Genomic DNA, 27074 nt, shown 5'->3' with positions numbered 1-27074 from the left:
TGTACTGCATTACTATTCCTGCCATAGAAGGTTATAGCTACAATAATACGAGTAGCATGAGTTTCAGAATTTTCAGCAATTGTCTTTGCAAACAAGCCATTGAATCATTCACTCAACTAAAAAAACACTTTATTTATTTATTTATTTTTTATTGTAAAATGTTGCACCTGCTGTACCCGCCACATTTACACTTAAATAAATATATTTATATAATATATATTATGCAAATGCTCATTAACATTGTCACAGCTGTTTTTGATGGTAGATTCATTGTGAGATAGCATTAGCTCATTGTGTTGAAAAGTAAAAAAGCTCAAATAAGCTTAGTCACAACTATAACTGAAAGACATGAATATGATCGAAACATACATTAATTTATACCATTAATACACTTCTACAAAAAGCAGAAGTCTCAGGTAGTGAGTATTAACATACATGACTGAGTATGTTCTTAGGGTTTGCAGTCATGCATAGTGGTGGTGCTCCCTCCTCACGTAAAGATGTAAAAAATGGCAAAAGACACAGTTGCATATTTTTTAAAATGGCAAACAATCTATAACAGAGACACCAACATTAGGAGGAAAGGCTAGTAGCATTTACACGGTTCCCCATGGGGCCATCTGTGAGTGCAAAGTTAACGATAGGATCTGTCTTCATCAGGGTCTCTCGGTTATGCCATCTCAGGGAGGAGTGCTCTGGGCCGCTTGCTTCTGTTTACGCAACAATATGCGTATGTAAATTGATGGAAAATTTGGCTGGATGCTGAAACCTGAAAGGTAAAGGGCGTGAGTTAGTGACTTTAAATAATGTTTGCTCACACACAGGAGGACAGGTATAAATGCATCCGGACCGCAACACTGCATATGCAAGATAATACGCACACCCAATGCTAGTGTTTGCATCTTTAGCTTCAATAAGAAAAAAAATACCTGAATATTCATAATAATAATAATAATAATAATAATTGTGATTTTCTGAAACATGCAATGATTTATCTTGGTATTTCAAAAGATAAATGCAAGTCCCAATATTAATTTCAAGCAAACATAGAGCATCTAAAATCAATGTTTTACTTTCAAAGGAAGATGATGGAGTATCATCACACACATAAATCTTAATTTACTTTCATTTTTATCTCTATCTTCAAGGTTTTCCCTAAAGGAACCTGTCTATACAAATTGGTTCACGTCACACTGGAAAACAGCTGGAAAAAAAAGCTGTGCGTTTACAGTTCAGGGAGAGAGAAAAAAGACACCAAAGTCTGTAGCACCTATTGACTGAAAGATACTTTGACCAGCATGTGTTTCTATGGAACATCCCACTTCTCTTAATCGCCCTCCAACCATTCATTTTTATAGTCAGCAGAGAAACCTAAACATGGCTTATGGGCATGCTGGGAAATGAAATGCAATACAATGAAGAGAGGAGGGGTGAAAATGAGAAAGATTCAAATGACTAGAACTTCTATAGCTGGTGGCAAGGTCATCTATGTTTATAAAAACATAAATTACACATATTTAATTTAGTGAAGACAGAAATTGTGGGTTTGAATTGAGACCATGTGTCCCCCTGAGCAGTCTGATAAATAGAGCAGTTGAGAGCTGAGGCTGACTTGGAGGACTTGTTCATTAATTCTTCTCCTGGTCTTAATTGGAGCCCAGTAGGACTTCTGTTTTAAAGCAGCGTTAGCCCTCAGATAACACGCAGAGCGAGCCAGACAAAGAAGCCGGCAGAACAAAGCCAGATCCCAAATCTGCTACTGCATATTTGCTGCAGGCAAGTCGAGACGGCTCGGAACCTCTTTTGTGCTCTTTGATTTTATCACTATTTATTGTATTACAAGTTGAGATACTTAAAACTCCTTTGTTCATCCAGTACGTGTATGAGTTCTCAAAAATAGAAAAAAAATTATAATAATAAAAAAGCCTTAAAAGCATCATGCATACTGTTAAATGTATTGAAAGCAATTTTAAAAATTAACAAAAAGTATCTACGTTGCAAAAGTGTTTATCTAAAATGCTAACACTTGCATTAACATTTGCATTTACAAATGAGAGTTGTGCATTTGGTCACGTTTGGCCACGGAGATCATTTGTTTAAACTGAAACCGTATCTACTCACCATCATGTCGCTCCAAACATTTTACCCGAGGAACACAAAATAAGAAGTTATGAAAATGTGGAAGCTGCTCATTTCCATATAATGAAAATACTGCTCACTGACCGTTACACTCGGTTGCAATTTTGCTTGTTTTAAGGTAAAAGCTTAAAAAAGTCAGGATTTAAATCAGCACTAGGTAACTTTTCAACCTTCATAATATATTTTTTAAGAATCTTGTGATGATAAATCGACTTACAATAGGTTGAATGACACGTCTGCCATAGCCTGATGGGGTCTGTATCGTTTTTAATCGTACTTTTATACTTTGGGTTTCGGGTAGTAACCCGAGAACAAAAAGAACTACAAAATTCGACTACTTTACGGCATATACGTCACTTCCACCAACACCCACACTTCCTTAAATTCGGACGTGCAAGCCCAACTTTGTTCGTCAGATAATATAGTCATGTCCGAAGCAGCACAGACACATAAGAAAGAAAAGGTTTTGTTGGAGGAACGCAATAAGAGGAAACGAAAGAGTGCTGTGATTAAAGGCAGGACGAGGATCAACATGTGACCAGCGTTTGCTTGTCGGCGTGAGCTGAAGGAGGAGGAGGCGTGCCCGACCGATGCTGTCCTGCTTGTTACGTGAGCTACCACTCAAACATTGAACTGAAGTATCATATAGATTCTGTCAAACGCTAACCAATAGACTACTATAATGACGCTGGCTTGTAAACGTGAGCATCGTGATTATTTGGTGTTTGAAAAAAATAAAACCCATGAAATTATATTCATATGACCTGCTGAAACATATGCCACTGACTGTAACGTTACCTGGGATGAAGACATTTCACACGCGCCGCCAGAAGAACTCGAACTCCTCCTGCAGTGTTCAGGGGAACTGTTAGTGCTGCACCGACCCACGGGCCGCTTTTATGAAGTTATTTGGCCCGCACCGCACCACTGTATATATTTTTACAACCCGCCGCGCACCCGCGACCATTAAATAGACATACGGGGTCCGCGGGTTATGAGACGACCCGCGCATCACTAGTTCAGGGCTATCAGGGTTGTCATATCAACAAATGCACGCGCGATGGCATCCCCTGTTGTAGGATGACAGATCTTACGACAGTAGTTGAGGACATTATTTTTTCCCAACTGTAGGGGGACCCCGAGAGCAAAAGTAGCCAAGTGCGGCTTTAAACTCAGGTGGCCCTGCATGTTAATCAAAAATTCAAGTTAAAGAATAATAAAGATTACACATTCATGGAGATCTAATCAAATCAGGTCAAATAACTTTATACAACACAGATTGTTTCAAAACAACTTCACAGTAATAACCAAGAACATATCAGAATCTATAGCCTCTTTTTACAGATACAGTCTTTCGATGTAAATGACCAGTAAATCACTGTAAATAACTTATTAAATCACGTGTACCTTTTCAAAAATACAGGCACATTAGTTTTAGCACTGTTTTAAACTGCATTTAAACTGGCAATTCCCCAGTATATGAGAAGTTGTAACAATTCCAGTAAATTACCAGTATCAAGCAGTGTGTAAACAAAGAACAGGATTACTGGTGTTGTGGTGAATTTTAACTCCCTGCTAAATCATTACCTAACCTCAGCCTACCCCCCTATACCCCCTACCTGGTTGCCTAATCTCAACCCCACCCCTCGCACCTAATCCTAAACCTATCTATACTGGGGACTCAGTCAGGGGGGTAATAGTCTCACATAGACTTTTTCGCAGCTTTCATTGGCCAAGCAACGCCTAAGAGGATGTTTAACTGACATGTAACGCAACCAATAACATTTCATTTTTGTTCCGCGTCATGTTTATGGGCATGAAAATGTAAAGTCGATGTCCCTGCAATAACAGACCGCCATGCATTTATGAATTATTCATTCAAGAAAGTTGTGTAAGTTTACCGCAATAATGGAGCCGCAAACTTAACATACTTTTGAAAATCCAGCATTTAGTTGATCCCGGTAAGCGTTCTGTCACAATTGTAAACACGGCGGATGTTCTTCTGCCACAAGGGAGTTTGGCATCAAAACGGCATTAAACGTGTTATCCCGTTTTCTTTTATCGGAGTAAGGTCATGAACGGCGCAAGCATAAACCGGTCAAGACAGGTAGCTTTTTGCCTCTTACCTCAATTTTGCGCTGCATGTAAACGCATTAACCTGCTTTCTGTCGGCTTATTGAAGTGCGCATGTGTGATAGGTGATAAAAACGCAAACTTAGAGCAGATTTAAATGCATCCAGACAGAGCGAGCTAGCGTTTTGCATGAAATAAGGACATATATCACAAACGCAGACTCTTTTAAGACCCCCCAAAAAGATGTTATTCTCCTCATGCAGCAGAGTTAGAAGAGGTTCAGTCAAAACGCTGCATCTCTAACTGCATGAGAGATAAGAGCTGTAAATATCCCGCTGACACAGTTCACGCTTTATTTAACATCACAACTGACGTAACATTTGAAAAACTCAGTCATATACAAACATTATTATTTTTGACGTCACTACAAGGAAATAACCTGGTTTATTAATAAAGTCATGTAAATGCGGTTTACTTGCATTGTCAGATGTAAACGAGGAAAACTGATAATTTCAATAAGCTGATTTTTTTGAGTTATCAGCTTACTGGTGTGCATGTAAATTACACCTAGGTTCATTTTTCACCGGAGTTGTCCTTTGATGTTGATTCAGTTCAATAACAGATCTATCTGTCTGTCTGTCTGTCTATCTATCTGGACCCTATCTGGTCCAGGAGTCAGGACTGCCCCGTGCATGTCGTCCCTAGTCTTACAGCTCAAAACAAGTCATCATCCTTCCACATACTTCTGCATGACGGCCCAGAATGAAAATAAGCTCAGCGATTAGTCTTCCAAACTCATTTGAGTATTTACAATGCACTGGTGTTGTGCCGTGCCAAACCAAAGGCTGTGCTGTTAAAGTCACATGGGCCCATGAATGCAGAAGTCAACACAAAGACTGAGCGCATCACAGTCTGCTCTTTCTTTCTCTTCCGTCATCAAGCCATTCTCTTGAATACGCCACACACAACCGGGGCTTGTTCACGGACAGAGCTAAAGAACAAAATTTACACGAGAAACAAAACTCGAGTTGTGTGCTGGTAGTACACAAGCTGAGTGAAGCTAACAGACTCTCTTTGAGAAGACAGGGAGCTCCCAGTGCACTCGGTTCACAGAGGTTACGAGTCCTTGGGCATAGAGGGGTCCTCTGCTAATGTTTTGAGGTGTGGTGGGGGTGGTCATATAGTAAGATGGTCACGCAGGCATGCTGAGAGAATGGTGTTATTTACAAGCACACACTGTCCTCTGTTGTCTCCTACACACTCTGGCAGTGGCCCCAGGACAAGGGCAACTGGTAAACATACTACAGAGTTCGTACAACAAAGGCTTGCCGCAGTGAAGAGTTATGTTGGCTGACCGGCCATAAACTTAATGAAGAGATTAGCATGGTGCCATGGACACAAATGCAGATCATGAGGTCTCCGCAGTGGGACAGTGGGCGATTGTGATTGCCTTTTTCATCGTATTCATCATCACGTTGTAAGTTCGTCACTGGAGTCCACAGCATGGCTGTTGTAAACACAAATGTTTTTGTCAGTTTCAACAACTCTTTTATTATAAGCAGCGATATTTTCAGTATTTTAATCATAACCATGAGACTTTGAGTACAGCTAACTACGGGTCATATAAGTTTGTTGACTCGTATTAAGATAAAGAAGAAAAACCTTCAAAAAGTCTAATTTAAAACACATGTGCCAGTTTCATAGAAATGTATTCATGTTGGGTTCATACGATTTTGAAAAGTGTGGAAAAGTTTGAATGACTGATAATGTCATGTGGCAAAAGCAAGTACAAATAATTTACATTGTCTTTATATCATGTGAGTCAGAGACTTAACCACCATAGCCACGGACAGGGACACCCCCGCCCCCACCTCCCCAATAATTTGAAATGGCCAAAATGATGAGATCATAAGGGTCATATAGATCACATAATGTCCTTAGGTGGGGTTTACTTTCTCTTTTGGCCAGTCTTCACATGGACAAGCGCGTCAATATATTGCTTAATGTCATCGCGGAGACTCTATTCTTTCGGGTGAAATCACAAAACAAAATGCACACATATGTGTCCCTGCTTTTAATATTCAATCATTGAACGTCTTTGATTTTAATGAAGAAAGTTGTCACATGCCTGTCCTGTCGTGTGTGCACTTGTGGGTTTTGTTATGTTGAGCATGTGCTCGTGTCCCTGTCAGTTCCCTCCCCCTTGTTATCTGATTATTGGTTAATTTGCCCCACCTGTTCTCCCTCATTATCTGCCTTGTTTGTTCCCTTTATAATCTCCTTGTGTTTGTCAGTCTGTGTTGGATCCTTGTGTAATGTCTGCGTCTCCCGTTCCCCCAGTGACTTCTGTTGGTATGTTTTGAGTTTTAGTTTATGTTCTATTATGCGTTTTGCCCCCTCGTGGGTGTTTGTTTTGTATTTATGTTTTATTTGTTATAAATATATATCCTTTTCTGCACTTGAGTCCTCGCACCATTTCCTTTGTCTGTAACGTGACAGAAGGATCCAACCAATATGAGGACTCAGCGGAGAAAGAGGTCACCGCAATCCCCTCCCTCTGCTATCTCCTGTCCCCTCTGGGAGCGTATAGTCCAGTTTAGCTCCCTTAGAGCTATGCGGCAACAAGGAACTGATCTGAGGGAATTTGCACAGGAGTTTAAGAGGGCTGCAGAGGGACTGGGATACAGAGATGAAACTCTTAAGGAGCTCTTCAATTATGCCCTCGACAAACCATTCGATTGGACTGTAATGAGGGCACTGGAGGGGGCAACATTCGAGGTGACTGTGGATTATTTCATTGGACAGCGGAGGAGGGCCCCTCTCCGGAGTCCGGTGGTACCTATGGATCCACTTCCGGTGGACCCTGTGCCGGTGGTCCCGGTGCCGGTGGATCGTGTTCCGGTGGTCCCAATGCCGATGGACCCAGTTCTGGTGGTCTTGAAACGGAGGAGGAGAAGGAAGGCTCCCTCCGTGCCTGTTCCAGTGGTCCCAGTTCAGGTGGATTATGTTCCGGTGGTCCCTGTGCCGGTGGATCGTGCTCCGGTGGTCCCTGTGCCGGTGGATCGTGCTCCGGTGGTCCCTGTGCCGGTGGATCGTGCTCCGGTAGTCCCTGTGCCGGTGGATCGTGCTCCGGTAGTCCCTGTGCCGGTGGATCGTGCTCCGGTGGTCCCTGTGCCGGTGGATCGTGCTCCGGTGGTCCCTGTACCGGTGGATCGTGTTCCGGTGGTCCCTGTGCCGGTGGATCGTGTTCCGGTGGTCCCTGTGCCGGTGGATCGTGTTCCGGTGGTCCCTGTGCCGGTGGATCGTGTTCCGGTGGTCCCTGTGCCGGTGGATCGTGTTCCGGTGGTCCCTGTGCCGGTGGATCGTGTTCCGGTGGTCCCTGTGCCGGTGGACTCCGTTCCGGTGGTCCCGAGTCCGGAAACGGCCTGGAGGGCTGTGATGGGATGCTTTGTGGTGGCAGTCCTGCATGCGTGGAAGGAGCACAGGGCTTTATCCGAAGCCCCGGAGGCAGTTCCGGTGGTCCCAGTTCCGGTGGATCGTGTGCCGGTGGTCTCAGTTCCGGCGGATCGTGTTCCGGTGGTCCCTGTGCCGGTGGATCGTGTTCCGGTGGTCCCTGTGCCGGCGGATCATGTTCCGGTGGTCCCTGTGCCGGCGGATCATGTTCCGGTGGTCCCAGTTCCGGCAGATCATGTTCCGGTGGTCCCAATGCCAGCAGATCGTATTCCGGTGGTCCCAGTGCCGGTGGATACTGCTGGACTGGAGAAGTTTCCCCAATGCCCTGCCTGCGCCGCTGAGGCGCCCTGCTCTCCCTGCGCCGCTGAGGCGCCCTGCTCTCCCTGCGCCGCTGAGGCGCCCTGCTCTCCCTGCGCCCCTGAGGCGCCCTGCTCTCCCTGCGCCGCTGAGGCGTCCTGCTCTCCCTGCGCCGCTGAGGCGTCCTGCTCTCCCTGCGCCGCTGAGGCGTCCTGCTCTCCGTGCGCCGCTGAGGCGTCCTGCTCTCCGTGCGCCGCTGAGGCGTCCTGCTCTCCGTGCGCCGCTGAGGCGTCCTGCTCTCCGTGCGCCGCTGAGGCGTCCTGCTCTCCGTGCGCCGCTGAGGCGTCCTGCTCTCCGTGCGCCGCTGAGGCGTCCTGCTCTCCGTGCGCCGCTGAGGCGTCCTGCTCTCACCGCGCCACTAAAGCGTCCTGCTCTCACCGCGCCTCCCTGGCGCCCCCTGCACTCACCGCGCCTCTCTGGCACCCTGCTCTCACCGCGCCTCCCTGGCGTCCTGCTCTACCCGCACTGCCCTGGCTGCCTGAACTCTATGGGCCGCCCCGGCCGCTTGAACTTGGTGGGCCTCCCGAACTCGGTGGGCCGCCCTGGCCATTCGAACTTTGTGGGCCACCATGGCCTCCTGAACTTTTTGTTTTCCTCGTTCCTCCCTTGTTTACCCCTCCCTTGTCTGTACCTTCTTTGTCTGTCCCTCCCGTGCCCCCCTGGTCTGTCCCTCCCGTGCCCCCCTGGTCTGTCCCTCCCGTGCCCCCCTGGTCTGTCCCTCCCGTGCCCCCCTGGTCTGTCCCTCCCGTGCCCCCCTGGTCTGTCCCTCCCGTGCCTCCCTGGTCTGTCCCTCCCGTCCCTCCCTGGTCTGTCCCTCCCGTCCCTCCCTGGTCTGTCCCTCCCGTCCCTCCCTGGTCTGTCCCTCCCGTCCCGCCCGGGTCTGTCCCTCCCGTCCCTAGTGGAGCGTCTGGTAGCCGCTCCTTAAGGAGGGGGTAATGTCACATGCCTGTCCTGTCGTGTGTGCACTTGTGGGTTTTGTTATGTTGAGCATGTGCTCGTGTCCCTGTCAGTTCCCTCCCCCTTGTTATCTGATTATTGGTTAATTTGCCCCACCTGTTCTCCCTCATTATCTGCCTTGTTTGTTCCCTTTATAATCTCCTTGTGTTTGTCAGTCTGTGTTGGATCCTTGTGTAATGTCTGCGTCTCCCGTTCCCCCAGTGACTTCTGTTGGTATGTTTTGAGTTTTAGTTTATGTTCTATTATGCGTTTTGCCCCCTCGTGGGTGTTTGTTTTGTATTTATGTTTTATTTGTTATAAATATATATCCTTTTCTGCACTTGAGTCCTCGCACCATTTCCTTTGTCTGTAACGTGACAAAAGTACCTATATGAGGGCAGATTAGAACATGGAACCTTTGCCACGGTTTACAAAAATTATACCACTAAGAAATTCTAATGTTATCAGCGGATCTACGCATTTATTCCCGGGTAGAATCTTTAGACTAACAATATATTTGACGCAAATTAATGCAAATATTATTTGCAAATAGTCCCAAAATTATTATTTCCCAACTAGAATTAGACCTAGAATTTTGTTTCTTTATGCTTTATAAAACTATAAAAAATGTGCGTTTTGTAATTTTTTGTAAATTTGTAACATTTGAAAAAAACTGCTTTGCAAATTTTGTCAAACAGGTTTTCTTTAAAAAAAATAATATATCAGTTGTAACCCATTTTTTTACAACCCATGGCATTTTTAATCTTAACATCTTGATCCAATACAAAAATGTGCATTCAAGTCATTATATCTATGGTTTTATTAAAGTTTTAAAAAAAAAAAAAATTATTAGACAATAATTATTAAATAAATAATAAATAAAAATAATAATGTCATTGAGCAAAAAAAATATTACAATCTTATCGGACTCAAAAGCTAGCAAACAGATTTCTGCTACCATCTTCTCCTTGAACACTTTAAAGGCTCATACTGTTCACATCCTCCATGAATCAATCTCAGATAAATCATTTTTAAAAGGATTGGGGAGGACTGCAGTGACTTTCCGTGACCATAAAGCAGCCTGATGTCCTTTTTTAAAAGAAGAAAGAAAAAAAACATTAGGGCTTTACTGCCAAACACCACATAAAGACCTCGACAGAGAGCTGATATAAAAACAAGCCAAGCACAAAGTTACGGAGCAGAGGTCAAAGGCTGTCAGTGCAGCACATGAAATCACAACCTGACACAAATGGACACTGGGAATCTACCTTGCCACACGTCCCCCCCCCCCCCCCCCACTTACATACAGACCAGAAGATGCTAACTGAATTACCCGTGATGTCTAATCCATCCATCATGACCACCAGAAGCCATGAATCAAGCATCCAAATGGTCATGGGTACAGGTCTCAGCGTCCCCACTTAGGGCACCATGTCTCAGGGTCTGTAGTCTCTTTGCGGAGTGAAAGGATTGATATGATGGATACTGGGGGAAAAAAAATCAATACCATGAAAACAGAAAGAGAGCATCTGGGCTGCATCTTGGGGCATCCAACACCGTAAATAAGCAGGTCGCACATTAGCTTTAGAGCATTACAATGCTGAGAGCCGAATGCCAACCCCTCTTATATCGGAAGTCATTAAATCAGCTATTCCTCTGACATAAGTCAGGAAGTATCTGAGTTAGAGGACCAGTGGCCTGCCGGAATGACAAATGGGGCTGCCGTTTATAATAGAGACAAGCTATAGATGCTCAATAAAGAAAGAGCTGCACAATGAGCGTTTCTCATCTGTGCTTTGATTGTAGAGCAGAACCTGCAAGTTATCTGTGGTGATTTATCATGGACATAAAATCTGATAGAAATCTGATACAATCTGAGCTATATAAATAATGTCCTGGCTAATCCAAGCTTTATAATGACAGTGAATGGCATCCCAAAAAAACAAAAACTAATTATAATATATATATTTAACACGTTATAAAGTAAAATATCTAGCTTCCGGCAGACCGCCTTCCGTATTCAATTTACGGAAAAAGCGTAACTGCTGGCTCAGCTATGGCATTCGATGTAGTGCACATTTTTTGTACTGCGAGAGGCATTATAATTTCTGCGTAATAGCGCCTCCTGTGAAATAACAGTGAAAACATGGATTGTCAGAAAAAAATCCCTCTATGTTGGAGAAGCGTGGTGTCATAAATGATGGAAAATTCCGTCAATGGCGAGGAAAGAGTTCATTGTATTGGAATAGACTAGACTGGGTAAACCCAGCCTGATCTGCCGGCAATTTTATTTCGCCGGGCAACTCTGGTCTGAAAACCTGTACATTCATTTCTACTGCTTCTGTTACACTTTTGCGGGAACCAATCACAGACTGGCTTAGCCACCTGGCACGCTATTGGCTGGTTTAACGCAATGACAGATAGAGAAGCGATGGGTCGTTGCATGTTAATCACGCCTCTTGTGGTCTAATTGGTTGAAGGACTATCCAATTACATACAGAGTCATTTGAATAATGCCAGTTGATCACGCCTCGTGTGCAGTAGAAAATACAGAGCAAACTCCTGAGACCAATGTTCAATTTTAAATTGAGTTTGGTATGGTGATAGCCAGACAAGAGATAGACAGGATATTCTACTCAATAATTTAAAAACAAACTGTAGATGGTCACTTTACATGTCAGTCAGATGGTCTCTTCTTGTCTAAGTAGGTGGTTTTTGACCAGAATACACTAAAATGAGGGCCGATGTTTATGCCACAAGTCAAAAGTCTATCTTCGCTAGTATGTATGTGAACCAATATTTTCCTGAGGCTGTTGTGTCTCTTAGACCGATTGACAGCTGCTGACAGGACTGGGAGTTCAAGAAAGTTCTTAAAAAGTGTGAGAGAGCTTTTCTGGCTCTTGTTTTGACAGATAGTAGTTCTTGTGTTATCTCTTTTGCTAAACCCACAGGTGTTTTCAAATGCTGCTCATGTCCTCTCCTCTAAACACCAGCTGGGGCAGTGGCCTCCATTCTCCCCACGTTGTAGCATGATAGCCATGGTAAATGGCTCGGTATATCACTGGGTTATTATGACAATATTCATTCTTGGCTCATTCATCTATGACTGTTTAAGACATGGCATAAGGTGGCGCTTCAAAATTAAATATGCTCTCTTGATTCAAAGTGTTCTGGAGGAAAGTGTTTCCCGGTTAAGCATAATGTCGCAGCGTACTATGTGCGACGTGAAGGGAAAGCATTAAAAATGTGACCCACACGGATGAATGCTATAATCACACCATAACTCAGTGCAAAGAAGGGACACAGATCATTTATTAGTGGCCTCGCTCCAGACCAAACAAATGCAACCTTCTTAATGTTTTCTAAAATCTATATAAATCAACATATAGAGCTTTACAGGCATGACCTTTTAACCTTGTGGTTTATATTCTCATACATTTCTTCTCACTATAAGTAATTTGAAACATTTGGCAGATGGCCCACTGACATCACCTTTTTGCAAATATTATCTGAGGCAATAACTTTGAAAAAGGACACACAAATAAATACCTTGCTGTGTTGCAACATGGAGAAAGTTATCTATCTATAATAAACTGTGTTTTTTGGAACGTGTTTGGAATGTATGTATTAAAGGGTTAGTTCACCCAAAAATGAAAATTCTGTCATTAATTACTTACCCTCATGTCTTTCGACACCCGTAAGATCTTTATTCATCTTCGGAACACAAATGAAGATATTTTTGTTGAAATCCGAAGGCTCAGAAAGGCCTTCATTGACACCAATGTAATTTCCTCTCTCAAGACCCATAAAAGGCACTAAAGACGTCGTTACAAAGCCCATCTCACTACAGTGGCTCTACAATAATTGTATGAAGTGACAAAAAAAGTTTTGTGTCCAAAAAAAACTAAATAACGACTTATATAGTGATGGGCCGATTTCAAAACAATCGTTAGAACGGTTATGAATCAGCATATCGAATCATGATTCGGAACACGTGTCAAACTACCATACTGCTGATATCACGTGACTTTGATTCATAACAGTTCGAATCTTTGTTTTGAAATTGGCCCATCACTATACAAGTCATTATTTATTTATTTTTTGCGCTAAAAAACTATTCTTGTCGCTTCATAAAATTATTGTAGAGCAAATTTAGTGAGATGGGCTTTGCAACGACATCTTTAGTGGCTTTTATGGGTCTTAAGAGAGGAAATGACATTGGTGTCAATGAAGGCCTGTCTGAGCCATCGGATTTCAACAAAAATATCTTCATTTGTGTTTTCCGAAGATGAATGGAGGTCTTAGGGGTGTCGAACGACATGAGGGTGAGGAATTAATGACAGATTTTTCATTTTTTTGGGTGAACTAACCCTTTAAATTAACACACAGCTATGTTGTAGGACACTGAGGTAGTCATCCAACCAACAGGTCTGCATCATATGAACCGGCTTTTCCTGAAACGTGTCCTCATCTCACATCTGACATTCTTGCAGTAATTAGCTGAGGCAGACTGCTCTCTTCCAGAGCTTTCAGGAAGTGGTTTCACTGAGGCTAAATATACATTAGACTGTGTTGTTTCAGCCCAAGCAATGTAAATGAAACAGGCATTTATCAGGTGGCAGGGGATTTATGGGCACAGATCGCACCTTCTTTAGTGGCTCGGCTCCCAGACACTGTGCCAGGAGGACATACGGAGAGAGAAATGTAAATGCTAGCCATTTCGCGGAATTCCAAATAAATCTGAATTTAATGGAGAATCAGTGTCTTTTTTTATTAATGCACAAGGTGCACACAGAGTTTTTAATAGATGGAAAAGGGAGCAGTGTGCAAAGGGCGGTTAACATAAAGAGAGATCTATAGTTATCCTTGGGCATCATCTGTAATTAAATTGATCAAGTAATTGAGACGACTCTATTAAACTGTGAGGAATCTTTGTGAAGATACATATCTTTTCTAAGAATATGAGAGAAAAAAATCCTACCTCCTGCACTAATACAGAACTCAGGCTGATCGGAAGATACTAAGAAATGCTTGGGAACTCATGATTATGATTTAGCATTCACTCAAATGAACATAGACATTCCACACACAATGTTCATGTCCATGGAAACTTCCTAATGCACATTTATTGGACCGAAGACAAATGTTCGACATTATTATGATCAAGATCTTGAATAATTCATTGTGAACTCAGTCGCTACATTACCATTTAAAAAAAAAAAAAAAGACCATTATCTTGCTCTGATCAGGCTGCACATACACTCTACAAAAGGTTTTATATATAAATTATTATTTATAACCAACTATATCCCAAAAGGGTTTGTAAATGTGCTGTAAGGTGCTAGAATGCCAACTGTCCCTACGCCAGACAGATATCATTGAAATAGTTATCATGAGAAAAAAACAAAAAAACAAGAGATGTCTCTGTGGAAGCTCAAGAGAGGAGGAAAGAGAGTCTGGAAATGAGCCCATCAGAGATCTCTGCCTTTTACCAACTTTTTAATGAATTTCTTCAGTAGACAACAAAAGAAGATATAAAATAAAAATAAAATGATGCAATCTAGATGGAGTAGATCAAGTCCATCAACATCCCCAAAGCTTGCACAGTCCTATAGCTCATCCTGGGTTGACATTTCATTCAGTAACATTAGGCAGTTTTGATTTATATGCTGTTTAATGTTGGTGATTGCGTTATTTTACATATGCATATGATTGCATTTGATACTGCTTGTTTCTGCTTCTTTTTTCATGTGTTTTGATCAGGAGATTCAGAACTCTTTCAGAAGTGTCACAGCATCCCCTACCATATAACAGTGAAAATACAGAAAGCCAGAAAATTCCGACAACGCCGGAAACCGTTGTCTCACAAATGATGGAAATTTCTGGCACTAGTGGGACAAGAGTTAAAAATATTTTGCATAATATTGACTTCAGACTTATGCATTTTTATGTAATTGATCTTATTGTGAATGATGCGTCCATGCATAAGTTTTAATTATTTATTTAAAAAAAAAGAAGGAAAAAAAGAAAAAGAAAGAAAAGAAAATGTTTTGATTTTTTTTGTTTAGATGTCAGACTCATTAGCGACAGACTGGACTTCTCCAATAATCTAGTCTGCTTAAACTCCATCCCTTTCTTACAATAGACTTGCATTCAGATCTCCCACCGTTTTTGAGTGTAATGCCCACATCTCAAAATCCAATCAATGACCAATTGAGAGAATCAGATTTCCGATAATCCATTACACTCGGATGCACATCACAATATGAAAGAAAATATCTGTTGCGACTTCTGCTTCATTATAACTTTTAAGAACATTTTGAATCGCCCAATTATCTTGTATTCACTTAAAAAACCCTTTACAGTGAAAAAGGGTGCTTGACAATAAGACTTCGGTTCTGCACAGGAGCACTGAAGAGCTTTGAAGAGTTTCCCTACTATGTGCACTTGTTGCTGGACCTTCTTGTCATGGAAGCATTCTTACAGATGTTGTTTTCCTCAGAATGTTCCATTGCCACTGGCCAGACCCCAAACACACAGCACACAATGATGGTGTAGCGTGTGTAGAACCAGACTCTAATGAGGGCATAGCAAGGCCTCGACAGAACTCCAGGAACAAGAGTCCGCACACTTCCCTCCCTCTCTCTTGTTCGTCAAAGTCAACCACACGCTCCTCATCACTAAAACATTGGCCCTAAAGCCATGTAAAGCACAGTAATAAAAACATACAGAAGATCAAAATCCAGCTTCACTCCTATAAAGGACTGGGTCACATTCTCCTCATGAGCTTTCGTTAAAATCAGAACTAAATATTTCACGCCACTCAGCCCGCAATAATTATTCCACTGTTGTTGGACTGCAAACAAAATGAAATATGGATCACAGGGATTTGATGCGCTGTACACAGGTCCCTCTTATCAGAACTGAATATCTGATCGTGCTGCAACCTGTGCATCGGCTGACCTTTCTCAAGAGTTTTCAGCATTGTCCACTGACATTTGCATTATTTAATGGCATGTTTTATTCAACTAGAACAAGGCTTACAAATAACAGAGTAGATTTAAAATGGACAGGAAGTAAAGCGCCAACTCCGCTGCCTGGCTCTGACTTCTGAGTCTTTCTCTCTTTCTTTTGCACCTTTGCTCTAGCTGACTGACTCCAGCTGTGGAGCTCCTATAGAGAGATGTGCTCTCTGACAGCTAGAGGTAACAAGAGATTTATGTGTTTTGCTATAAACTTGCAGGTGCAAATCCTGTAGATCTCACACTTTTATAGATGGACTATAAAACTGATTCATAAAGAGAAATGTTGTGCTGCATTGTGCGCTTTTTGACTGTGCCGACATTGCAACACGCTATGAGTGAGTTTAAACAAACACACGCTGCCGAGGCAAGATGGATGTACTAGAAAATCAGAACACTGCATACCATGATATTATATTTCAAATCACAGGCGTAAGCAAATATATTTAAACCTGATGTTCCTGATGCATTACACCCATCATCATAACTCAAACAAAACTAGCATGACTCTCGTCCACCTCGCCACATTGATCTAAAGAGAAAAAGCAGGATTTTAAGTCGTGGTTGCCAGGGTGTTGTTTTGTAGTTGCTAAGGTTTTTGGGGTGGTTGCTTTGTAGCTCCCTTAAATAGGGCACTATAGTGGAGGTTGATGAGTGCAATCACTAAATCCCAATAACGAATGTTAATGTACACGCAACGGATAGATTATACCCATAATGCACTGTGAGATTTGCATAAATTAAATCCTGTGTCTGACCATAAGGCGGCTCTCAGAGCTGAATCATGCATCCATCCATTTTCCAAACTGCGTGTCCAATGTGGGTACAGCGTAATATCATACAGGTAAATTCCTTTTTATTGATTATAAAATTGTTTAACTGAGGTGTATACATAATTTACATGACAGAATCTTTTCATCTTACTACTGGAGCTGCCTGTTTGCTAAGTTTCAAATGATTATTAAACAGCCAGCACAAACTATTTAAAAGCGGCAGCCCTTCCGACGCACGTAGTGTGGTGTGACGCAAACTTAGAATGAGTTCACTCACTCATTTTCATTCACTCCCTTAAGTGAACTATATTAGTGAACCAATGTAGGGAATAGTGAATGAGGGTATGGGGGCAAATTCAGACAGAGCCACCATATCTTTGTTCAGACCTAATTGGATGTGGACGGATCTTGAATATCAAAAATGTAAAGAAAATGTACAAATGTACACATTTAAGAAATGTAAGAAATTCTCAAAAAGATATTTTGAAGGGTTGACTTTTTTATACAACTTTCTCCCATCTCCGACTGCATCTCTGGAGCTCATCCACAGTGATCTTTGGGTTCTTTTTTACCTCTCTCACCAAGGCTCTTTCCCCCTGATAGCTCAGTTTGGCCAGAAGGTCAGCTCTAGGAAGGTTCTGGTTGTCCCAAACGTGTTCCATTTAGGGATTGTTGAGGCCACTGTGCTCTTAGGAACCTTAAGTGCAGCAGATTTTTTTTGTAAACCTTGGCCAGATATGTGCCTTGCCACAATTCTGTCTCTGAGCTCTTCAGGCAGTTCCTTTGACTTCATGATTCTCATTTGCTCTGACATGCACTGTGAGCTGAAAAGGTCTTATTTAGACAGGTGTGTGGCTTTCCTAATCAAGTCCAATCAGTATAATCAAACTTAGCTGGACTCAAATGAAAGTGAAGAACCATCTCAACGATGATCCGAAGAAATGGACAGCACCTGAGTTACATATGAGTGTCACAGCACAGGGTCTGAGTACATAGTACTGCGTGATATTTCAGGTTTTCTTTTTAATAAATCTGCAAAAATGTCTACAAGTCTGTGTTTTTCTGTCAATATGGGGTGCTGTGTGTACATTAATGAGAAAAAAATGAACTTAAATGATTTTAGCAAATGGCTAAATATAAGCAATATAACAAAGAGTGAAAAATGTAAGGGGGTGGGTTCAGTTAAACTTCCGGGATATTGATCTTGGTAGGGTTGCACCAGTCGTTCATCAGTCCCTCCATGATTTCGCGATGTTGAGATCGCAAGTATTAATGCAACTTCAGCAAATCCCAGTGAATTCAGTGCGACTCGCAATTTTGACCAATCACCGCAACTTTTCTGCGACTTTGACCAATTATTCGCGGCCTCCTGATTTTAACACCGAGCATATCTCTGCAGTCAGCGCGATGCACTGAAGCTCACTCTCGCTCATATCTGAGGTAAATCATTAACACCATCAACGCTTACATTACATGTTTTATTCAACTAAATACATTACAATCGGCTAAACCGAATACGCAGTTTACTTTTCTGAACAAAAGCGCTCCAAGTCTGTGTTTCTCACGCTGTACGTGTGAATTGCGGCACAGTTCGGCACACACACACACAAAATACCGGAAGTTCAATGGGGGACGCGCATCTCCTTTAAAGGGGCCGCACTATATTCCTCCTCCGGTTGTGGTGCGCTCCCAGGTCCGCATGACCGCTTTCACATTACCAATGTTTCATACGAACTGTACCCTGTTCTGAACTAACCTGCCAGTGTAAAAACTCCCTTTATTTATATTCCTAAAATGAGATAAATCACTGCTTATTCTGATTTTTTAAGCTTAGGCTTAAGATAAATTAACTAGTTCTTTGAAAAACAGCTGTGACCTTTGACATGTCTAGTCTTCATGCTGTATTATTGAATAAGTATAATTTTACTAATAATAAATGTGTGTTTGCAAAAGTATTCAATGAGGCCTTTATTTATATATATATATATATATATATATATATATATATATATATATATATATATATATATATATATATATATATATATATGTGTGTGTGTGTGTGTGTGTGTGTGTGTGTGTGTGTGTGTGTGTGTGTGTGTGTTTGTGTATGTGTATATACCTTTATATATATATATTCATTACCTAGATATATAATTATAGAAAATTCAAAAAGTTGACAAATGCAGAACATCTGAGAGAACAGTTGTTTGTGTTTAACAGCATTATGTGCATTTTTTATTCATCTTTATAACAGACAACAACAATCTTCAAGATACAGTAAAGCTCACGTTTAATGGATTGTCACCTCAAAAAGTCCTTTGTGGTGGAACAAGCAATGCTATATATAAATATATAGTTAGCATCTTAATTTAATCTTTTTTTAAATTATTTTTTTAACTAATTGTTAACTCAACTAATTTAATGTAAATATATATAATTCCTAATTAAATATAGTAAATGTAAAAAAATAAAGAGGTAAACTCAATAAACAAGTGTTTTCTAAATCAGTGTCGGCTGCAGACATATCTCCATATATCTCTGCTTTCGATTATTAAATAATCAGACATTATTTGCTTTCGATTAAACTTCTCTGTTTATAATGGACTGTAGCAAAGTTCGTGAATGTGAGGAAGGAAGAGGACACGGGGGTCGGCTAGACGGTTGTTGCTCTTTTATTTTGTAACTCAATAGTCAAACACACTCAATAGTGTGGCTTCTCTCAGACTCAAAACAATAGCGATCACTTCCGGGTCGGCACTTCCGGCTTCCGGCAATCTTAGTCTCTGTATGGGTTTGGCAACAACCGTCCTGACTCTCTCTCTCCCTGGTCTCTGGTTCCACTGGTGTTTTATCCCGTCTCCGCGCTCATTACTGGAACAAGAGACAGGTGTTATTAATCTGCGTCCAACCCACTCACTTACCGCTCGTCCCGCGGCCCTCTCTCCCGCTGCAGACCTCGCTGAACCACGCCCCCCTTGCCACATACCCCCACCGCCCGACTCAGGCCGGGGAGCCGTCCGGCCTGCAGCCCCCCCCCCCCCCCCCCATTTCTGGAGAGGAAATCGGCCACAGCCATCTGAGCACCCGGCCTGTGGACCACCTTGAACTTAAACGGCTGAAGAGCCAGATACCAACGGGTGATCCGCGCGTTGGTATCCTTCATGCGGTGGAGCCATTGGAGAGGAGCGTGGTCCGAACAGAGAGTGAACTCCCGCCCCAGGAGGTAATAGCGGAGAGTGAGAACGGCCCATCTGATGGCCAAACACTCCTTCTCTATGGTGCTGTACTTAGCTTCCCTCTTGGAGAGCTTACGGCTAATGTACAGCACCGGCCGCTCTCCCCCCTCCACCTCCTGGGCCAGGACTGCGCCCAGCCCCCTGTCCGACGCGTCAGTCTGCAACAAGAAAGGGAGAGAAAAGTCAGGGGAGTGTAAAAGCGGCCCGCCACATAGAGCAGCCTTCACTTGGGTAAAAGCCTGTTGACACGGCTCCGTCCACTGGACCGTATCTGGTAGCCCCTTTCTAGTAAGATCAGTCAAAGGGCTGGTGAGGTCCGAATAATTTGGTATAAACCGTCTATAATATCCCGCCAGCCCCAAGTCTTACCTCCTTTTTGGTCTTGGGCCTCGGACAGGTTGCAATTGCGGCAGTCTTATCAATTTGGGGACGCACCTGCCCATGACCCAAGTGGAAGCCCAGATACCTTACTTCCACCCGCCCAATCGCACACTTCTTCGGATTGGCCGTGAGCCCCGCTCCCCTCAGCGACCTCAGGACCGCCCTCACATGCTGCATATGCCGCTGCCAATCGTGACTATAAATCACTATGTCATCCAGGTACGCAGCAGCATATGCAGCATGGGGACGCAAAATCCTATCCATGAGTCGCTGGAAGGTTGCGGGCGCCCCGAACAAGCCGAAAGGAAGCGTGACAAATTGGTGTAATCCAAACGGCGTGGTGAAAGCTGTTTTTTCTTTGGACAATGGAGACAAGGGGATCTGCCAATAGCCCTTTGTTAAGTCCAGTGTCGAATAAAATCGAGCCGTGCCTAACCGATCAAGCAACTCGTCAACCCGCGGCATTGGATACGCGTCGAATTTCGACACAGCGTTCACCTTGCGGTAGTCCACACAGAACCTGACCGAGCCGTCTGCTTTGGGAACCAAAACTATCGGGCTCGCCCAGTCACTGTTGGACTCCTCGATTACTCCCATGTCGAGCATTGCGCCTAATTCTTCCTGAACTACTTTTTTCTTGTGTTCAGGCAAGCGATACGGCCGGCTGCGAACTACCACGCCCGGCTCGGTCTCGATATGGTGCTGAATCAAGTCGGTACGTCCCGGTAGGGGCGAGAACACGTCAGCGAACTCCGCCTGCAATTTCGATAAATCAGTGAGTTGTAACGGTGAGAGGTGATCTCCCCCAGGGGCCAACGCGACTGATTGCGCTTTAATGCTCGCCTCTGGCCCGAGATCATCCTCTCCCCCGATCACCGTTGCCAACAACACCGATTCCACCTCATTCCATTTTTTTAGCAGGTTGAGGTGGTATATTTGACGTGCCCCGTTCCTATCGGATCGTATCACTTCATAATCGAGCTCTCCTATCTGTCGTGCGACCTCAAACGGCCCCTGCCACTTTGACATTAATTTTGAGCTCGACGTTGGGAGTAGAACGAGCACTTTCTCTCCCGGTGTGAATTTGCATAGTTTAGTACCCCTGTTATATGACCGGCTCTGGCGGTCCTGGGCTTGCAACAAATTCTCCCTAGATAGCCGCCCCAATGTGTGGAGTTTTGTTCGCAAGTCCATGACGTACTGAATTTCGTTTTTGGCCAACGAAGGCCCCTCCTCCCAAGTTTCTCGTAGGACGTCCAGCACCCCCCGTGGCTGCTGACCGTAGAGAAGCTCGAAGGGGGAAAACCCCGTGGAGGCTTGCGGGACCTCGCGCACAGCAAATAAGAGGGGTTCTAACCACCGATCCCAATTTTTGGCGTCTTCCTGTACGAATTTACGGATCATGGATTTAAGAGTGCGATTAAATCGTTCGACCAAGCCGTCTGTTTGTGGGTGATAGACGCTGGTTCGAATGGATTTAATGCCCAATAATCCGTACAATTCGCTTAACGTGCGTGACATAAACGCCGTGCCTTGATCAGTGAGGATTTCCTTCGGAATCCCCACCCGGGAGATTAAACGAAACAGTGCGTCCGCAACACTCTTCGCCGAGATGTTGCGGAGAGCCACTGCTTCCGGATATCGTGTTGCGTAGTCCACGATAACTAGCGCAAAACGATGTCCGCGTGCGGATCGCTCTAATGGCCCGATGAGGTCCATCGCAATTCTCTCGAAGGGGACCTGCATTAATGGAAGGGGCGCAATGGCGCTTTTGGGGCGGCCAGTGGATTCACCAACTGACATTCCGGACACGACGCGCACCACCTGCGCACATTGTCATGAATGCCTGGCCAAAAAAATCGGGTCATTAAACGATTCAGCGTGGCCGCCTGTCCCAGGTGGCCCGCCATTGGGTTAGAATGAGCCGCCTGGAAAAGCATTTCCCGGCGGCTCTTTGGTACTAACAGCTGGGTTGTATCTAGCTTTGTCTGAGTGTCTTGGGTCACTCGATACAACCGATCCTTAATTATGGCAAAATATGGATACGAGACAGGCAAGGCAGGTTGGAGAGACTGACCGTCAATCGATCGGACCTGTTGGAAGGCATTTTTGAGGGTCTCATCTTGTGACTGCTCCAGCGGAAAGTCATCGCGGTCCGAGAGAATCAGTCTCTCGACCCCGCTCGGTTCCTCTGAAGCTGTTCCCAAGGGTCCCGTATCAGTCTCGCCCACCTGCACTCGCACCGCCCCGTTCCTAGCCTTGTTTTCCCAAGCGGCATCCGCGCATAACGACCCCAATAATGCCGAAAAGGCGGGCCAATTCGTCCCCAGAATTAGCGGATGCCGGAGGTGGGGACTAACCGCCACCTCAACACTATGCTTTTTCCCCCTAAACTGTATCGTGACTGGGACAACCGGATATTCCACCACATCCCCGTGCACACACCGTACCTTAACCATGCGGCTTGTATCCAATGCCCCAGGCTGCATCAGGCTTTGATGGATCGAGGTTTGGTTACATCCTGAATCCACCAAGGCCTGATATGTACCCCCCATGATACTTACAGGAATTTGGTACTCTCCTGCTTGATCGGGGGTGGTCCGCTGACGATGTTGTTCCGGGGTCCGGCCGACCCGCTGAAGGATGGCCTTCTTTAGATCATCGTAGTCCAGGAGGTTCGCGACCGGTAGTTGTTGCGCGGCCGCCTGGGCTTCTCCAGATAGTAGGGGGATGAGGCGCACCGGCCACTGTGCCCGGGGCCACCCGCAGGCCTCCGCGGCTTTCTGGAATAGGTCCACGAAGGCCTCGGGGTCGTCTTCCGGCCCCATCTTCTGGAGGGGCACGTGAACCGGTGCGCTGGCCCGTGCGGCGGCCTCGGCGCGGACCTCCCGGTCCATCCAGCTCCGGAACCGCTCGCGGTCCTCTTGCTGGCCTTGGACGATCGCCTCGAAGCGGCGCTCCTGTTCGGTCCGAAGGTCCAGCAACGCCTGGTGGTGTTCTTGGTGAAGGACCGCGAGGGAGTTGATGACATCCACAAATGGCGAGGCGGAGGGCGTTGTCATGGCGGCGGCACTGTCCTACTTCCTTCCCGGGTTTCGGCACCAGTGTAGCAAAGTTCGTGAATGTGAGGAAGGAAGAGGACACGGGGGTCGGCTAGACGGTTGTTGCTCTTTTATTTTGTAACTCAATAGTCAAACACACTCAATAGTGTGGCTTCTCTCAGACTCAAAACAATAGCGATCACTTCCGGGTCGGCACTTCCGGCTTCCGGCAACTCAGTCTCTGTATGGGTTTGGCAACAACCGTCCTGACTCTCTCTCTCCCTGGTCTCTGGTTCCGCTGGTGTTTTATCCCATCTCCGCGCTCATTACTGGAACAAGAGACAGGTGTTATTAATCTGCGTCCAACCCACTCACTTACCGCTCGTCCCGCGGCCCTCTCTCCCGCTGCAGACCTCACTGAACCACGCCCCCCTTGCCACATGGACATTTACATTTTTGCAGGTGCAGTTCTTGTTTAAAAATAAAGCTTAGTTTGTTCTATTTTGCTGTGTCTTTAATTTGTAATGATTTAATGATTCAAATAAATTATGAGGGTGTTTCATGCTAGCAGCTAGGCAGGCATTATAATGTGTGCTACAAAGTGAGCACAGTGTTCTCTGAAATAAAGGCTAGACTATAATAGAGCAGAAGGTGAACAGTGTTAAGTCCCTTTAGGGTGCACTTTGGGCTTTTTCACTTTTTCACCTATAAAATAAACAAAAAAGATATTTAAAAACACAATACAGAACAGGGAAAAGGCAAGAAAGCATAATATGAGCACTTTAAAACATTGCAACTTTCACCGCAACTTTTTAAAAAAGTGGCCGCAACATCAGGCATTTTAGGCCGCAACAATCACAAAAAAGACCTGCGAAATCCTGGAGGGACTGGTTCATACGTTTTTTCTTAAATTTCAACAAAGTTCACACTAGAGGCTTAACTACTAGCTAGTTTATAACTAACTCTGTACTTTTTTCAGTTGCACCATTTGATCTTAATGCAGAACGTAGTTAGGTCGTAAGCTCTCTGTAAAGTAATGTGTAATCGCATTTTATGACGTTTACCCGCAATGATCCAATAGCAGCCTTCAAATACGTGAGCTGAAATTGTGTTGAAATTTATCCTTTTTATTTATCCAGTTTATCCTTCATTATTATAACTTATTTTGCCTCATGTAAGCATTCAGTATTTGAAACAACATTAATAAGGATCAATCAATAAATACTGGGGGAAAAAAAACACAAAAAAAACCATAAGAAATTACTTTTATTGACAGATGCACGCAGTGGCACGCTGTTTTGCACGGGTTCATGTTAAAGAGCCTCTAACAAAGTAATCTATTCACATATGTTTTCTCTCTTAATAGTAAAAGTATGTGTAAATGCATTATCATATATGTGTAAAGAATTGAAGTCTGTCATGTAAAACGAGCTTATTATATGTAGTTCAATCTGTCTGCTCTTGCCTATTCCAATTAACGTTACTCCTGATCGTAGGCTTCCGTAAATATTTAGTTTATACATAGATTTATGCTTCAACTAAGTTTAATGGTGCAACACAAAAAAAAATGTAGTAGTGCATAAGTTGTAACTTAGTGCCCATTTACGCCAAAACTAGGCTAAGTTGTAACTTACGCAATGCTGGTGCAACCGGCAACTGGTCAGATATGGAGCAGAGGGGGTTGTTAATTGGTTTCAGCTGCTTTGGTGTTAATGAAAGTAACAACAGGTGCACTAGATGGGCAACAATGAGAAGACCCCCCAAAACCGGTTTTAAAGGGGGAGGCCACTGACATTTTTTCCCCAACTCATCTTTTCTGACTGTTTTTCATCAGTTCTGCATTTGGCTAGGGTCAGTGTCACTAAAGGTAGCATGAAGTGATACCTGGACCCTACAGAGGTTGCACGGAAAGTCCAATTCAAAAGTATGCAAGCAGTTCCTGGAGGATGAAGGAATTGATAACATTGAATGGCCACCACTCTCATCTGACCTAAATCCAAAAGAACACCTCTGGGATATTGTGTTCCTGTCCATCCGACGGCCCTAGGTTACACCTCAGACTGTCCAGGAGCTCAGTGATGCCCTGGTCCAGATCTGGAAGGAAATACCCCAGGACACCATCTGTTGTCTCATTAGGCACGTGCCCCGACATTGTCAGGCATGCATACAAGCATGTGGGGACCATACAAACTACTGAGTACCATTTTGAGTTGCTGCAATGAAATTTCAGCCAAATGGACTAGGCTGCTGCATATTTTTTTTCACTTTGATTTCCACGGTGTCTTTGAATTTAGTTCTCTGTACGTTGATTATTTTCATTGCCATCAAACGATGTGGCTTCCTTTCGTTCATAACACATTACCTAGTCCATATTAGTATAGATATCCAGCATTATATTTTCCACCATTGAGATCTGATGTGTTTTCAAAGTGTTCCTTTAATTTTTTTGAGCAGTGTGTATATATATTAAGCATATTAGGTGATGTGCATCTCTGTAATGAGAAGGGGTGTGGTCTAATGACATCAACACCCTATATCAGGTGTGCATAATTATTAGGCAACTTCCTTTCCTTTGGCAAAATGGGTCAAAAGAAGGACTTGACAGGCTCAGAAAAGTCAAAAATAGTGAGATATATGGATGCAGCAGTCTTAAAATAGCCAAGCTTCTGAAGCGTGATCATCGAACAATCAAGTGTTTCATTCAAAATAGTCAACAGGGTCGCAAGAAGCGTGTGGAAAAACCAAGGCGCAAAATAACTGCCCGTGAACTGAGAAAAGTCAAGCGTGCAGCTGCCAAGATGCCACTTGCCACCAGTTTGGCCATATTTCAGAGCTGCAACATCACTGGAGTGCCCAAAAGCACAAGGTGTGCAATACTCAGAGACATGGCCAAGGTAAGAAAGGCAGAAAGTCGACCACCACTGATCAAGACACACAAGCTGAAACGTCAAGACTGGGCCAAGAAATATCTCAAGACTGATTTTTCTAAGGTTTTATGGACTGATGAAATGAGAGTGAGTCTTGATGGGCCAGATGGATGGGCCCGTGGCTGGATTGGTAAAGGGCAGAGAGCTCCAGTCCGACTCAGACGCCAGCAAGGTGGAGGTGGAGTACTGGTTTGGGCTGGTATCATCAAAGATGAGCTTGTGGGGCCTTTTCGGGTTGAGGATGGAGTCAAGCTCAACTCCCAGTCCTACTGCCAGTTTCTGGAAGACACCTTCTTCAAGCAGTGGTACAGGAAGAAGTCTGCATTCTTCAAGAAAAACATGATTTTCATGCAGGACAATGCTCCATCACACGCGTCCAAGTACTCCACAGCATGGCTGGCAAGAAAGGGTATAAAAGAAGAAAATCTAATGATATGGCCTCCTTGTTCACCTGATCTGAACTCCATTGAGAACCTGTGGTCCATCATCAAATGTGCGATTTACAAGGAGGGAAAACAGTCCACCTCTCTGAACAGTGTCTGGGAGGCTGTGGTTGCTGCTGCACGCAATGTTGATGGTGAACAGATCAAAACACTGACAGAATCCATGGATGGCAAGCTTTTGAGTGTCCTTGCAAAGAAAGGTGGCTATATTGGTCACTGATTTGTTTTTGTTTGGTTTTTGAATGTCAGAAATGTATATTTGTGAATGTTGAGATGTTATATTGGTTTCA

The 27074-nt window shown here is 43.9% G+C and overlaps 1 long non-coding RNA gene across 3 annotated transcripts in view; it reads right to left on the bottom strand.

Moving 5' to 3' along the window:
- Window positions 1-239: 239 nt before the first annotated feature.
- Window positions 240-27074, bottom strand: part of LOC137047824 (uncharacterized) — a 201311-nt gene continuing 174476 nt past the window's right edge. For all 3 annotated transcript variants that reach the window (XR_010899257.1, XR_010899260.1, XR_010899258.1), the window contains one exon: window positions 240-769. This is a non-coding gene — a long non-coding RNA (uncharacterized lncRNA). The remainder of the gene's footprint in view (window positions 770-27074) is intronic.

The sequence above is a fragment of the Pseudorasbora parva genome, chromosome 19 (genome assembly GCF_024679245.1).
Source record: "Pseudorasbora parva isolate DD20220531a chromosome 19, ASM2467924v1, whole genome shotgun sequence".
NCBI classification, from domain to species: Eukaryota; Metazoa; Chordata; class Actinopteri; order Cypriniformes; family Gobionidae; genus Pseudorasbora; species Pseudorasbora parva.
The sequence above is the reverse complement of the archived record's forward strand: the minus strand, read 5'-3'. Positions and strand labels throughout refer to the sequence as shown.